General features: G+C 40.9%; 1 long non-coding RNA gene across 1 annotated transcript; it reads left to right on the plus strand.

The window, feature by feature from the left end:
* The first annotated feature begins 579 nt into the window (after window positions 1–579).
* On the plus strand, window positions 580–1,289 carry LOC112937961 (uncharacterized). The gene is made up of 2 exons (XR_003240925.2): window positions 580–817; window positions 892–1,289. It is a non-coding gene; the product is annotated as an uncharacterized lncRNA (long non-coding RNA).
* The last annotated feature ends 11,237 nt before the right edge of the window (window positions 1,290–12,526 follow it).

A 12,526-nucleotide genomic window follows, 5' to 3' on the forward strand; every position in this document is an offset into this window, starting at 1 on the left:
TGGTACCCGTGTTGCTACTGGATAAAGGAGTTGTGACATGCACTTTTTTTAAGTTAAGTAGATGAATGTACAATTGTGGTGTATATAACTATATATATAGAGAAAGAGAGTATCAGTTGTAACATATGTGTGAGAAAAATATCAAGACACATAATTAGAGGCTAGCATAGCAAGCTTCGGAAAATATGTAATGGAGAAAAATAGTCCAATTTAACTTGATAGATCAAATTTGATTTATACTTCTCAACCGTAAAGCCTAGTATATCGACTCCTCTAACTACTAAAATAATGTAAAATGACTTTCTTAGCAGTACTGACAATGGATTTTGCTGATGTGTTGTCCACGTAATTAACAGCCCAATCATAAAAGAAATTTAAAAAATAGGCATCAGGCCAAGGTGTAATAGACTTTCCTCTCTCCGCTTGTCTCATCTTTTTCCTCCGGAGGCGGTCCCCTCTCTCTTTCTCTTGGCGGATGCAGAAAGAAACCATAGGTCATAGCTTGAGCTGGGCTAGCTTGAACATTAGCGTGCTGTCATGTTAAGGTGTGCCAGCTTGCCGTCCTTCACCTCCACCACCAGGCATCGTCTATCTTCTCCTCGTCCAAGGCCTCTTTTCCTAGGCTCAGCACTTACCATGCGCGGTGAGGTGATGATTGCGCTTAGATCCTCGTGAGCCTGACGGATACAGATCGATGACGAGGTTGTTGGCTTGGATGGGGTTGGCGTCGGCTGCTCAAGCATTAGCGACACGCACGACTCGACAAGGGGATGGCGCCTGACCGCTCCGCTTCGCCATGCTCCCCAAACCGCTCGTGGTACATGCTATAGTTCCCCTTGTCGGTGTCCATGAACGCGAAGTTCCCTTGACTCACTGGCCACCTTCGTGCAGCCACGCTATCCCCACCATGGCGGCGAGCTCGAACAAGGGGAAGGAGGGCTGCAACACCCTCGCACACGTCGTGGTCAAGGAAGGGGCCTACTCACCGTCGTGCTGGCGATGTTGCGCGAAGGAGCATGACGTTCATGGCTCCTACCATCATCTCCAGCTCCTCTTTTCGTCGTCCGGACGCCCATTCGTCTCGCTGGTCGCCACCTCAAGGCTCTTGACCACAGTGAGAGATTGGGAAGAGGTAAAGAGAGATAAGGGAGGGAGGAGAGAGAGGGAAGAATAGAGGAAAAAGAAATGATCACTACCATGTAGATCCCACATATAGTTTTTTAAGGGTTAATTCGATTCATGCCATTGTAAATATGCTATTTCAGATAAATGTCATTACAATTCATCTATTTGTAGCTGTGCTACTAAAATTTTACAAAATTAAAACCATGCCGCTGCCATCATATTTTCCATCTTCTTCATCATCTGCACGAGGGACCCACTTGCTAGATTTATCTTCGTCATCCCCTTCTTCCTTTCACTTCTCTCCTCTCACACTGTATGTTTGGATCCAATCCCCTCAGCCCACCGGATCCCTACGCATTCATCCATCCACCCCCAGTTGCATCCATGAGAAGTAGACAGGCTCGGCAAGCAGATATTTCCCCTACTATTTTTGCCTGAAGAGATTGGAGACCATGTTCATGGCTTCCACGATCGAATCCGTGGGAAGCGACCAATAGAAATCACATATATTTTCTTTGCTTGGTCCTAGACTTTTGTTTGGTTCCTTCCTGCTTGGTTTCTTCCTCACCGTCGTTGACGCCCACCACGCGGAGCCGCCTCATCTCAGTGAGCGCGGTGGCCAGGGGCGGATTCACAATGGGGGCGGAGGGGTCTCGAGACCCCACTACCGCCCCCGGGACAGTGGAGACCCCCCTAAGCCCCCACTAAATTTTTTTTCCATAGATCTATAGGATGTGGGGACTGAAGGTTCGATTTATGCTGATGTAGTTTATTCAGCCCCCACTACTATTTTTTTTCTAGATCCGCCACTGGCGGTGGCGGTCATGGCGACGATGAACAGCACCAGCCCGACATTGGTGCGCTATATTGGCATCAGGCCATGCAGGCTGCCGAAGAGGCAGCAAGAGATGGGGACAACAGTGCAGTCTTGTGCACGCCGAGCGCCCCGATCTTGCGCGGCGCCGCGTGCACACCGAGCACCCCGACGCCGGCGCCACCGAAGCTCGCGGCGGCCATGGTTGGATGGACAACGACAGTGAAGATTGAACATGGGAAGAGATAAAGGAAGAATATGGAGCAGGAAGAAGATGGAAGAAAAACGTGACGGTAGTAATACGGTTTTAATTTTATAAAATTTTAATGGCATAGCTGTGAATAAACGAATTATAATGATATTTATCTAAAATGATATATTTAACATGGCATGGATCGAATTAATTAACCATTTTTTAATGATTGTAGTGCCACGTAGATGCAAGTCAATGCAACACGTGGATACCATATCACATATCAGGGAAAACCATTGTTAATATTGTCGAGGGAGTCATTTTACGCTAGTTTTAACAACCATTATATCCCGTTTTGTACTTTAGGGTACGAATTAGATTGAACCTACATGAAGGAGTAGAAATAGACTTTATTTTCCTTGTAAGGGAACATAGGGATGAGATGGGCTTGCCTGTAGAAATTGGATTAGGTGGGCTTGTTCGTAGGAATTGCGCTGGGCTGTTTTGGTGGCTGCTAAGTATTGTCAATTCAATTTTGCTATATATTTGTCGATAATTTTTCTTTCAAAAATTTGACATATGTAATTACAGTAAAATCATAGTGTGATTACACTATAACTTGCATGTAACTTGTATGTAACTTTCAAAAATCTCTCCGTAACATGTTGTTTCGGTAAAATGGAGGTCGTGGGAACAAATCCTTTCACATATGTGTGTGCTGTGATTTTTTTTCTTCCTTACTAGAACAAATCTTGTAATAGATCTAACGATTCAAAATTACATGAAACTTGCATACAAGTTACACTGTAGTTACATACAAGTTACAGTATAATTAAATACAAGTTACAGTGTAATTACACTACGATTGTAGTATAATTACATCTGTCAATTTTATAGGAAAAAATTTATCAATAAATGTATAGGTAGTCCCTGGTTAATTTCAATCACAAGTAAGATCATATAACCTTATTTCTAGCATTAAGATTATGTGATAATCAATTAATGTGGAATTTGAAACCAGCGCACTCCCATAAACTAGCCATGCGCTCCCATTGGTTGGTTTTGGAAGACCATGAAGGAGGTGGTACGTGTTTTTCCGGCGGTGTTAGGAAAAAAAACGAACTAAAAGGCGAGTCTTATAAGACATTTAGTGATCTAGGACCAAACCCATTTAAGCTAGATAACACTATTGTGTTTTGCTCCATAATATATGGATGAATATATTTGGGTTAGATGTTATAGAAATGATGAACGGATTTGGGTTAAAATATTATGAATATTACGATGTGAGAAGAAATAATGATTTGTCATACTATGCTAGGTTTAAAAATGCAATAAATTGTACTCCCTCCATCCCATTTTAAGTGCAACCATAAGTTTCCGTGCCCAACTTTGATCGTCCGTCTTATTTGAATTTTTTTTATAATTATTATTTTTATTGTTATGAGATGATAAAATATGAATAGTACTTTTCAATTTTTTTTCAAATAAGACGAACGGTCAAAGTTGTGTACAGAAAAAATATGGTTGCACATAGAATGGGATAAAGGGAGTAAATGATACGGTATTGATGAGGACATCCTCCACTATTATCCGCTGGCAAAGACGCCAAAGTCGGGCGACGACCGTGTGAGCTTTTGAATAATCCCACCTTGCTTAGCTTGGGAGGAGGAAGCCACCTTAAAAGGGAGAGCCACCTTTCCCCTATTGGACTAGTCTTTTAGGGAGATTGGGCTTTTCCCTGAGTGGGTGTGCCTATGAACTGTTGGGGTCCAGGCAACCTTAAGTTATTGGGCCTCGGCCAACCCCACCTGGGCCGGATTGTTATCAGGTATGCTGTCATGTTAAGCTTTAGAGTATACTAATGATTGATATGCTTGTATGGTGAGTTTTATGTGATTAGTGTCTTGGTGTAGCATGTTTACATGTCAAGGTTTAGCTTCTATTAATAATTGTTGTGCTTGTATGTTGAATTTTATTTTCTTAGTGGTTATAATTACATAAAAGATATAGATCTAGTCCCCCTAATAATCCAAGGAATATTCACAAATAAGCTCTTATAGTAGCTTAATTACTCTCTCCGATCATAAATATTGATGTTTTTGACCTAGTAGCCTAATTACTCTCTCCAATCAGAAATATTTGATATTTAAGACAAGGATCAATCAAAAATTTGAAACTCCGAAAATCAATAATTTCTGAAATACTTAGCTTAAAAAAAATGACACATGTACATTTGCCTTAAAAATTGCTGTCATAATATGATAAACTATAAACTTATTCAAATATAAAATTAATAGTCAGAATTTAAAAAAAAAACCAAATTTTGTCCTAGATGTCAGCCATTATGAAAGGAGGGAGTATGTTAATTACTGATGCTACCATAAAAACTAATGGCTAACATATCCATCGATCACACTATAGGGTCTAACATTCTCCTCTTTTTTTTTACGGGGAAGAGTCTAACATTCTCGCACTTGATCGAATGTTAAAGTAGATAGAGTGAGTATATAATCATCACTAAACCTTATTAATTATCTATAGTGCACTGCTCCATTTCATATGGATTACTAATTAGGGGTACTTGAGAGTTTGTAAGCATGCAAATACTCCTTTCTTATGGTCCTCAATACAATTATTTTCCATCAATCATTGCGTGCACTTCATAAGCAGAAAAACAAACTTTGATTTTCAGGATCAAAGTTTGACATCCTATTATTATCGTAATTACCCTAAGTTATAGGTTGTCTATAAATTTCATGCCGGCAATATTTTTTAAAAGAGATTAGAAGGGAGTAAGGGTGTCAGCAATATCATCAACCTATAACACTTATTCTTATATGATGAATATGAATTGTTTCGTTGTGTAATCTATCTCAATAGATTCTATTAATAATCTATCATTATTAATAGAATGGTAGGTATCATTAATACGAGCGATTTTAATAATGATACCTACCATTCTATTAATCCTGGGATAAAATTCTTATGTGGTATGGCACCTAATGACCTCACAATAGGTCATAAATTCAGCTTGCACATACTAACGCCCCCTTTGAAATGCTGGAAACTCACACATGAATGAATGTGATAAAAACATGAACATGGATTGGGTTGTGAGAGGCAAAGGATTGGAAAGGCCTCTTCGTTATTTTCCTCCAAAACCACCATGGGATTATCCGTTTGATAGGAATTTCAAAGAAAAGGATATGATTGAGTCATTTGTTTCAGAGGCTTTTAAAGGTATTTTCTGTGCATGACTAGAATCCTCAAAATGTCCTATATCAATCCTCCATTTGAAAAGGGGACCAAAGGATTTGTTTAGTGCTATTTCATAATGGACATTTTGCAAGCATGAAAATATAGCATGATATGAATTTATTATTTCTCTTACATTATGCAGTTGGTGCTCGAGTAACCTAAGACCTCAAGGTTATTTGTCACTAGGGTTTAGCTAATCAAGAACTACTTCTTTTACCCATAGGTTGTATGTAAGAAGATATGGGCATCACAAGATTAAATTCAAAGAAAATTCGAAATAGAAAAGGAATTTAGGAATACTCTCTATGATTTTTGAATTATGAGAATTACTTTTGAATGGAACTAATAGGTGTGGTCCACCCATTAGTGGGAGGAACCACCCTGGACCAAAGTGATGGGCCTAGGATCATGGATTTTCCAACGGGGTATACCACATGGCCCACGTCAATGTCTAGGGGTGACACGGTAGTTGACACGGCACTGAGTTGAGTTGAGGTGGTGATGATGTATAGGATCAAACATCATATGACTGGGATTGGTATTGTACGCAGAGGCACCGATTAGATTAATCAGACGCAACCGACCACTAGGATTGGCGCTAGCTAGGAAGCAAAGGCACCGGTTGATATAGGAGAAGAAAATGGCCAAGGTGGCACTGGTACTAACATCAGCATCGACCTCTTAGCAATGTTGAGCGCACACATGGTGGGTGGTCCGGGTGATGATACACAGGCGAATTTTGAGGAAGTGGAAAGGCGAATACATCTCGCTAGGCGTGAAAATGTAGAGAGGCGCATGATTAATATGGGAGGTGTGCAACCGAAGAGGAACAGGGGCGGTGAAAATTAATCACTGAAATGATACCAACTTGTCACGCCCGGAAATTCACTAATAATTTCCAAACTAATTTGTGCATAAAATCCTCGTCCAGAAATCAGCCGAGGTACACAAACTGACAATTTAATATACAAATCCATCATAATAATAACGTTGCATACTTACAAAAGAAAAGAAAAACAACAGCAGCGGAATAACGGTCTAGCGATGGCTTCAGCTCCACTCCCACAGGCAACTCAACTGGGGTATAAGCCAAACGTCTTCTCCTTCTGGATCCTTTTTCTTCAACTGAGGTTGATTGATTATTGCAAGAATGAGCATATGACATACTCAACAAGCCACACAGCAAATATGCAAGTGCACAAGGATACCAAAGGATGGCATAATATAGGCTCATTTGCAAAAGCAGCATTTAGCAAACATTTAAGAGTAATAAAACAGTAGAGTACTTTAATCATTAATTTTAATCAACACTGAACAACATGCCCATGCTGCTCAGGCCCAACCATTCTGAACAACCATACCCGGCTATACAGATCTAACTCTAAACCAGGAGCTGATCAAATTATTACCAATTATGACATCCATAATTATTGTGAGAGGTGTGAGACTAATCACGAAAAACATTGCTCAACTCGCCCATAACCGCGGGCACGGCTATTCGAATAGTTTTACTCTGGCCAGAGGTGTACCACTGTACCCATAAGACACAGCCTCAACATCATGTCTACCATGCGTCACGATACTGGAAAGTACCCGAATAGAGGTTGTGACAATACCCCCTGCACAACACAACTCACCACAGTGCACCATTCCTGGATCATAATCACCCCCTCTATAAATATAACCAGAGGCATGGACTCCCCAGCAACCCCCACGGACTTCTCGCCGCTTCTCAGTCTGGTGCCCCGCAATGAATCATGCTATACAAAAGGTAAAGCCGTTGCCCACGCTGGCTTGTGGTTGGCACGGTTAATGTTTCACAACAGTAGCTCGCGAACCGGTCCTTAATTGTCATGAGCACGACCTTCAAAACCATGTGCTCACAACCCACCATTGTCAAGTTTTAGTTATCAATTAATTATCATAACACGATTAACCATCGTGAGCTACCATTAAATATAACCATAATTAATAATATAGTATAATTCACCCCATTAATGATGCCAATGTTTCTAAGCATGGCTAAGCAATTTTATATATATATATATATATATATATATATATATATATATATATATATATATATATATATATATATATATATATATATATATATATATATATATATATATATATATATATATATATATATATATAGCATTTAGCTGAACCAAACCAATATATAAGGTTCTAGCTAATCAAATTATAACCCATAGGAAAATAAAGTCATCTTCGGCCATTAATTAATTGGGAAAGGCTCACCACCCGATGACATTCGAAAATAATGCATAAGTTGAAATAAAACATTAGCTTTAAACGGGTTCAACATGCTCAAAGGGTTGTTTGGGATCTATGTGACTTGCCTTATAAATCCTAAGACGAAAATCAGGACGTGACAAATCTACCCCCCTTACAAAGAATCTCGTCCCGAGATTCGGAACGGCTAGAAAGAAAAAGGAAATAGGTAAACTGCAGTCTATCTTATTCCATAACTCCGATAATTACTCTAAGGCTTTAAAAAAAACTACTGCTGCTTTGAAACTGGTGGCTGAGCTGTATCCCTTGAAGACGCAACCGGCACTAATTGAGTAGCTTGCTCGATGTTAACTTCAGTGCTTGTATTAGTCTCTGAGTTGATCTCACCACTTATGTCCAATTGTTGTGACTGTTCTTGACCTGCAGAAGAAGATTCACCAATTTGGAGTGGCTTGATACGCTGCCTCTGGCTACTATCCTGTGCCTCCTGGAAAACAATCCTTCCTCTCTTACGGTTGTCCATCCTGTTCTTCTTGTCTTCCAGTCGAATTGCTTTGTCAACCAACTCCTGAAAATCCTCATAGTCATGAGAGATCAACATAACTGACAACTCATCCTTTAAGCCTTCCAAAAACTTCTCATGCCTTTCCTCGTCAGTACGCACATCTTCTGGAGCATAGCGAGCTAGACGGTTGAACTCATGAAGATATTCTGTCACGATACGATCCTTTTGCTTAAGTGTCCTGAACTCACGCTTCTTCAAAGCAACAACTCCTGCAAATATGTGTGTCTTCTTGAATGCTTCAGTGAACTCCGCCCAAGTGATTGTCCTAAATTGCTCCATTGGTCCAACTTCCTGATCCACTAGCATTGTTGTTGTTTCCACTATAGCTTGCATTTTTTTTCGTTGCAGAGTTGGAAAAGTTAGGAGGAGAGGGGTTACACTAAAGACAAGACCTTAACCAAGTTACCACTGATCTGATGTGTGTAGTTCATTATATTGTTTAAGTTGATTAAGCAAGCAACCTAGTATAATTACACGCTCATCATTGAACTACACCAATGATGGGAATGCAACCGTACCTACACACAAAACAAGCAACAACGTTTTACCCTACTAACTATTCTTCAAAGTCACTTTGGTGGTATAGGTGCTAAGATAGGTTCCAAACTTCACTCTATCTTGACAGCGGAACACTTTGATTCGACTATCATCTTCTTATTCCTCGATCCACTGGACTTGCAGAAGTTGACAACATCGACGTCTTCGAGTTTCTCCATCAAGTTTAACAACTACTCAATTTGCAAAGAATTCTAAAGAAGGAAGAAAGGAAAATTTTTCACAAATCATGTTTTCGGAAAATTTGTCCTTAAGGTTTGACCATTTGGCTTATCCTACAGTTGAGATGGCTCTGATACCAACTTGTCATGCCCAGAAATTCACTAGTGATTTCCGAACTTATTTGTGCACAAAATCCTCGTCCAGGAATCAGCCGAGGTACACAAACTGACAATTTAATATACAAATCCATTATAATAATAACGTTACATACTTACAAAAGAAAAGAACACAGCAGCGGAATAATGGTCTAGCGATGGCTTCAGCTCCACTCCCACAAGCAGCTCAACTAGGGTATAAGCCAAACGTCTTCTCCTTCTGGATCCTTTTTCTTCAACTGAGGTTTGATGATTATTGCAAGAATGAGCATATGACATACTCAACAAGCCACACAGCAAATATGCAAGTGCACAAGGATACCAAAGGATGGCATAATATAGGCTCATTTGCAAAAGTAGCATTTAGCAAATATTTAAGAGAAGTAAAACAGTAGAGTAATTAATCATCAATTTTAATCAACACTGAACAGCACCCCAATGCTGCACAGGCCCAACCATCCTGAACAACCATACCCGGCTGTACAGTTCTAACTCCAAACCAGGAGCTAAACAAATTATTTCCAGTTATTGCATCAATAATTATTTGAGAGGTGTGAGACTAATCAAGAAAAACATTGCTCAACCCGCCCATAACCGCGGGCACGACTATTCGAATAGTTTTACTTTGGCCAGAGGTGTACCACTGTACCCACAAGACACGATTCCACACATGTTGCCATGCCCCGAAGTACCACCACGTCACTGCAAAGGGGAAAATCGTGACAATACCCTTCGCACAACACAACTCATCACAGTGCACCATTCCTGGATCATAATCACCCCCCTCAAAAACCAGAGGCATGGACTCCCCAGCGACCCCCACGGACTTCTCGCCGCTTCTCAGTCTGGCACCCCATAATGAATCATGCTATACAAAAGGTAAAGCCGTTGCCCACGCTGGCTTGTGGTTGGCACGGTTAATGTTTCACAACAGTAGCTCACGAACCGGTCCTTAATTGTCATGAGCACGACCTTCAAAACTATGTGCTCACAACCCGCCATTGTCAAGTTTTAATTGTCAATTAATTATCATAGCACGATTAACCATCGTGAGCTACCATTAAGTATAACCATAAATAATAATGTAGTATGATTCATCCCATTAGTGAGCTAATGTTTCTAAGCATGGCAAAGCAATTATATATATATAGCATTTAGCTGAACCAAACCAATATATAAGGTTCTAGCTAATCAAATTATAACCCATAGGAAAATAAATTCATCTTCGGCCATTAATTAATTGGGAAAGGCTCACCACCCGATGACATTCGAAAATAATGCATAAGTTAAAATAAAACATTAGCTTTAGACGGGTTCAACATGCTCAAAGGGTTGTTTGGGATCTGTGTGACTTGCCTAGAGCTTCCTCAAACGCTTCTGAACCTTTCTCAACGAAAACGCTCTCCTCCGGAACGTCGGAAACTTAAGCGAAAGAACAAAATCAACAAAACAGTATAAAAACAAGTATAAACAGTACATGTGGATATTTTTAACATGTAGATATCGATTTTAGATGAATTTAGCAACTTGAACCACTCGAATCCGAGTTACGATGATTTAGTTATGAATTTCCGAAGTTTAATCGATTTTCATCTAAAAAAGAAAACCTAGAAAAAGGGAATATGACGTCATGATGACGTCATCAATGGTGGCTACGGCTCGGATGGCACGACCGCCGGCGCTAGGGACCTTGGCCGGCCGATTGGAGGGCACCTACGCGTAGAGGACGACGACGCGATCTCAACGATACTCACCAACGCGACGAACGACGACGGATGACGGCCGGCGGCGAGCTTGTGCGGCGGCGGCGGTTCGGTCGACGGCGGCGACGGGTCTCCGGCGACCGGCGACAGCGGGGAGAGGGCGGCCGAGGTTCCTCACCTCCGTGCGCACCTAACGGCGGCGAGGGGAAGCGGCGGCGACGACGGAATCGACGGCGCGGCGCGGCTGGGCGTCGGCCGGCCACGGCGGCGGCTTGCTCGGCGTGGCGGCGGCGCTACGGAGCACGAGAGAACTCGGGAGATGGGGCAAACGAAAGAGGGCGACTAGGGGGTCCTTTTTATAGCCTTGGATTGGAGAGATCGGACTCCAAACGAGAGGATTTGAACCGGAAAAATCTAGAGTTCGTTTTGGAGAGATAAACTCGAAAACGAGTTTGATTCGGATAAAATACGAAACGATTAGCTCCGATTTTTGGGGGAAAAGATAGAGGAGGATAAGAGGAATATTTCCCCTGAACTAATTTTGCAAACGGAGCACGGGATGCGGTGGATTTGGTGGAGGAAGCGGCGGCTGCACAGGTACAGGACGGCAGCTCGGGCTTCTGTCCAAGCTTGAAGATGAACAGTACGGGGAGGCAAATTAGACTTTCGGCTGGGCTTCTACTTCCAAGGACTGATTAAAGAAGGGACAAAAAGCAGACTTCGGGAAAGAGAGGGAAAGGAATGCAAGCTGAGAGGAGACTGGGCCGAGAGTGAGAGGACTTTTCCTAATTCGGCCCGAAAAGGAAAAGGTGAATTTTAATTACTTTTCCAATTAAATTAATCACTGAAATGATCTTTGAATTGTTAAAAATACTTGTATTGCTCAAATAATTTCAAGAAAAATCTTGAAAATACTTGGACCCTCAAAGTATTTAACAAAATTATAATCAGACCATTTAATGATTAATTTAATATGTGGATAATTACTGAAATGTTCTTTGTATGATTAAAATTAGGAGTTGAGCTCCGAAAAATCCGAGAAAATTCCAGAGAGTATACTTAACCATGGAGAATTTAATAAAAATTAAATCCATCCATGCTTTATATTTAGGAAATTTTATTTCCCATATTTAACTTCACTTGTAAATTAATGAACATTTAATATAAATTCTAATAATAATTTATTAAATAATTTATAAATCCTAAGACGAAAATCAGGACGTGACAGTGTGCAACCGAAGAGGAACAGGGGCGGTGAAAATTTTTTAGGAGAAACAACGTCGACAAATTTTTGGCATTGAATATGGAAATTGATGAAGAAGATGACGGATTACACTGGGAATTGAAAGAGGTGGTGTGAAGCTTGTCTTGAAGATGAGATGGAAACATGACATGGTGTAGACAGCTTCACTGGGGATGACACAAGGACGTGTGACGTTAGCATACCGTACCTTGGGCCTAGCCAGCTCAAGTATGATGCGCAAGGTAGGGATGGGCGAGAAGAGCAAATTATACGGTGGTCCGGGTGCGTCGTCTAAATCCTTGAACTCTCAAAATACATTTTTGGACCTCTGAAAAACTTGTCTTAGAGTGTTATACGTGTCCAAACAGCCTCCAACCCACTCCATGCGGGGACGTGGCATGCCACAGTGCTGCCTACGTGTGAGTGTGACCCACATGTCAGCCACATAGAAAAAAAAATGAAATTTGAAAACATCTTTTCTCTTGGGTGTACAG

Source organism: Oryza sativa, chromosome 2 (assembly GCF_034140825.1).
Source record: "Oryza sativa Japonica Group chromosome 2, ASM3414082v1".
In the NCBI taxonomy this organism is placed as follows: Eukaryota; Viridiplantae; Streptophyta; class Magnoliopsida; order Poales; family Poaceae; genus Oryza; species Oryza sativa.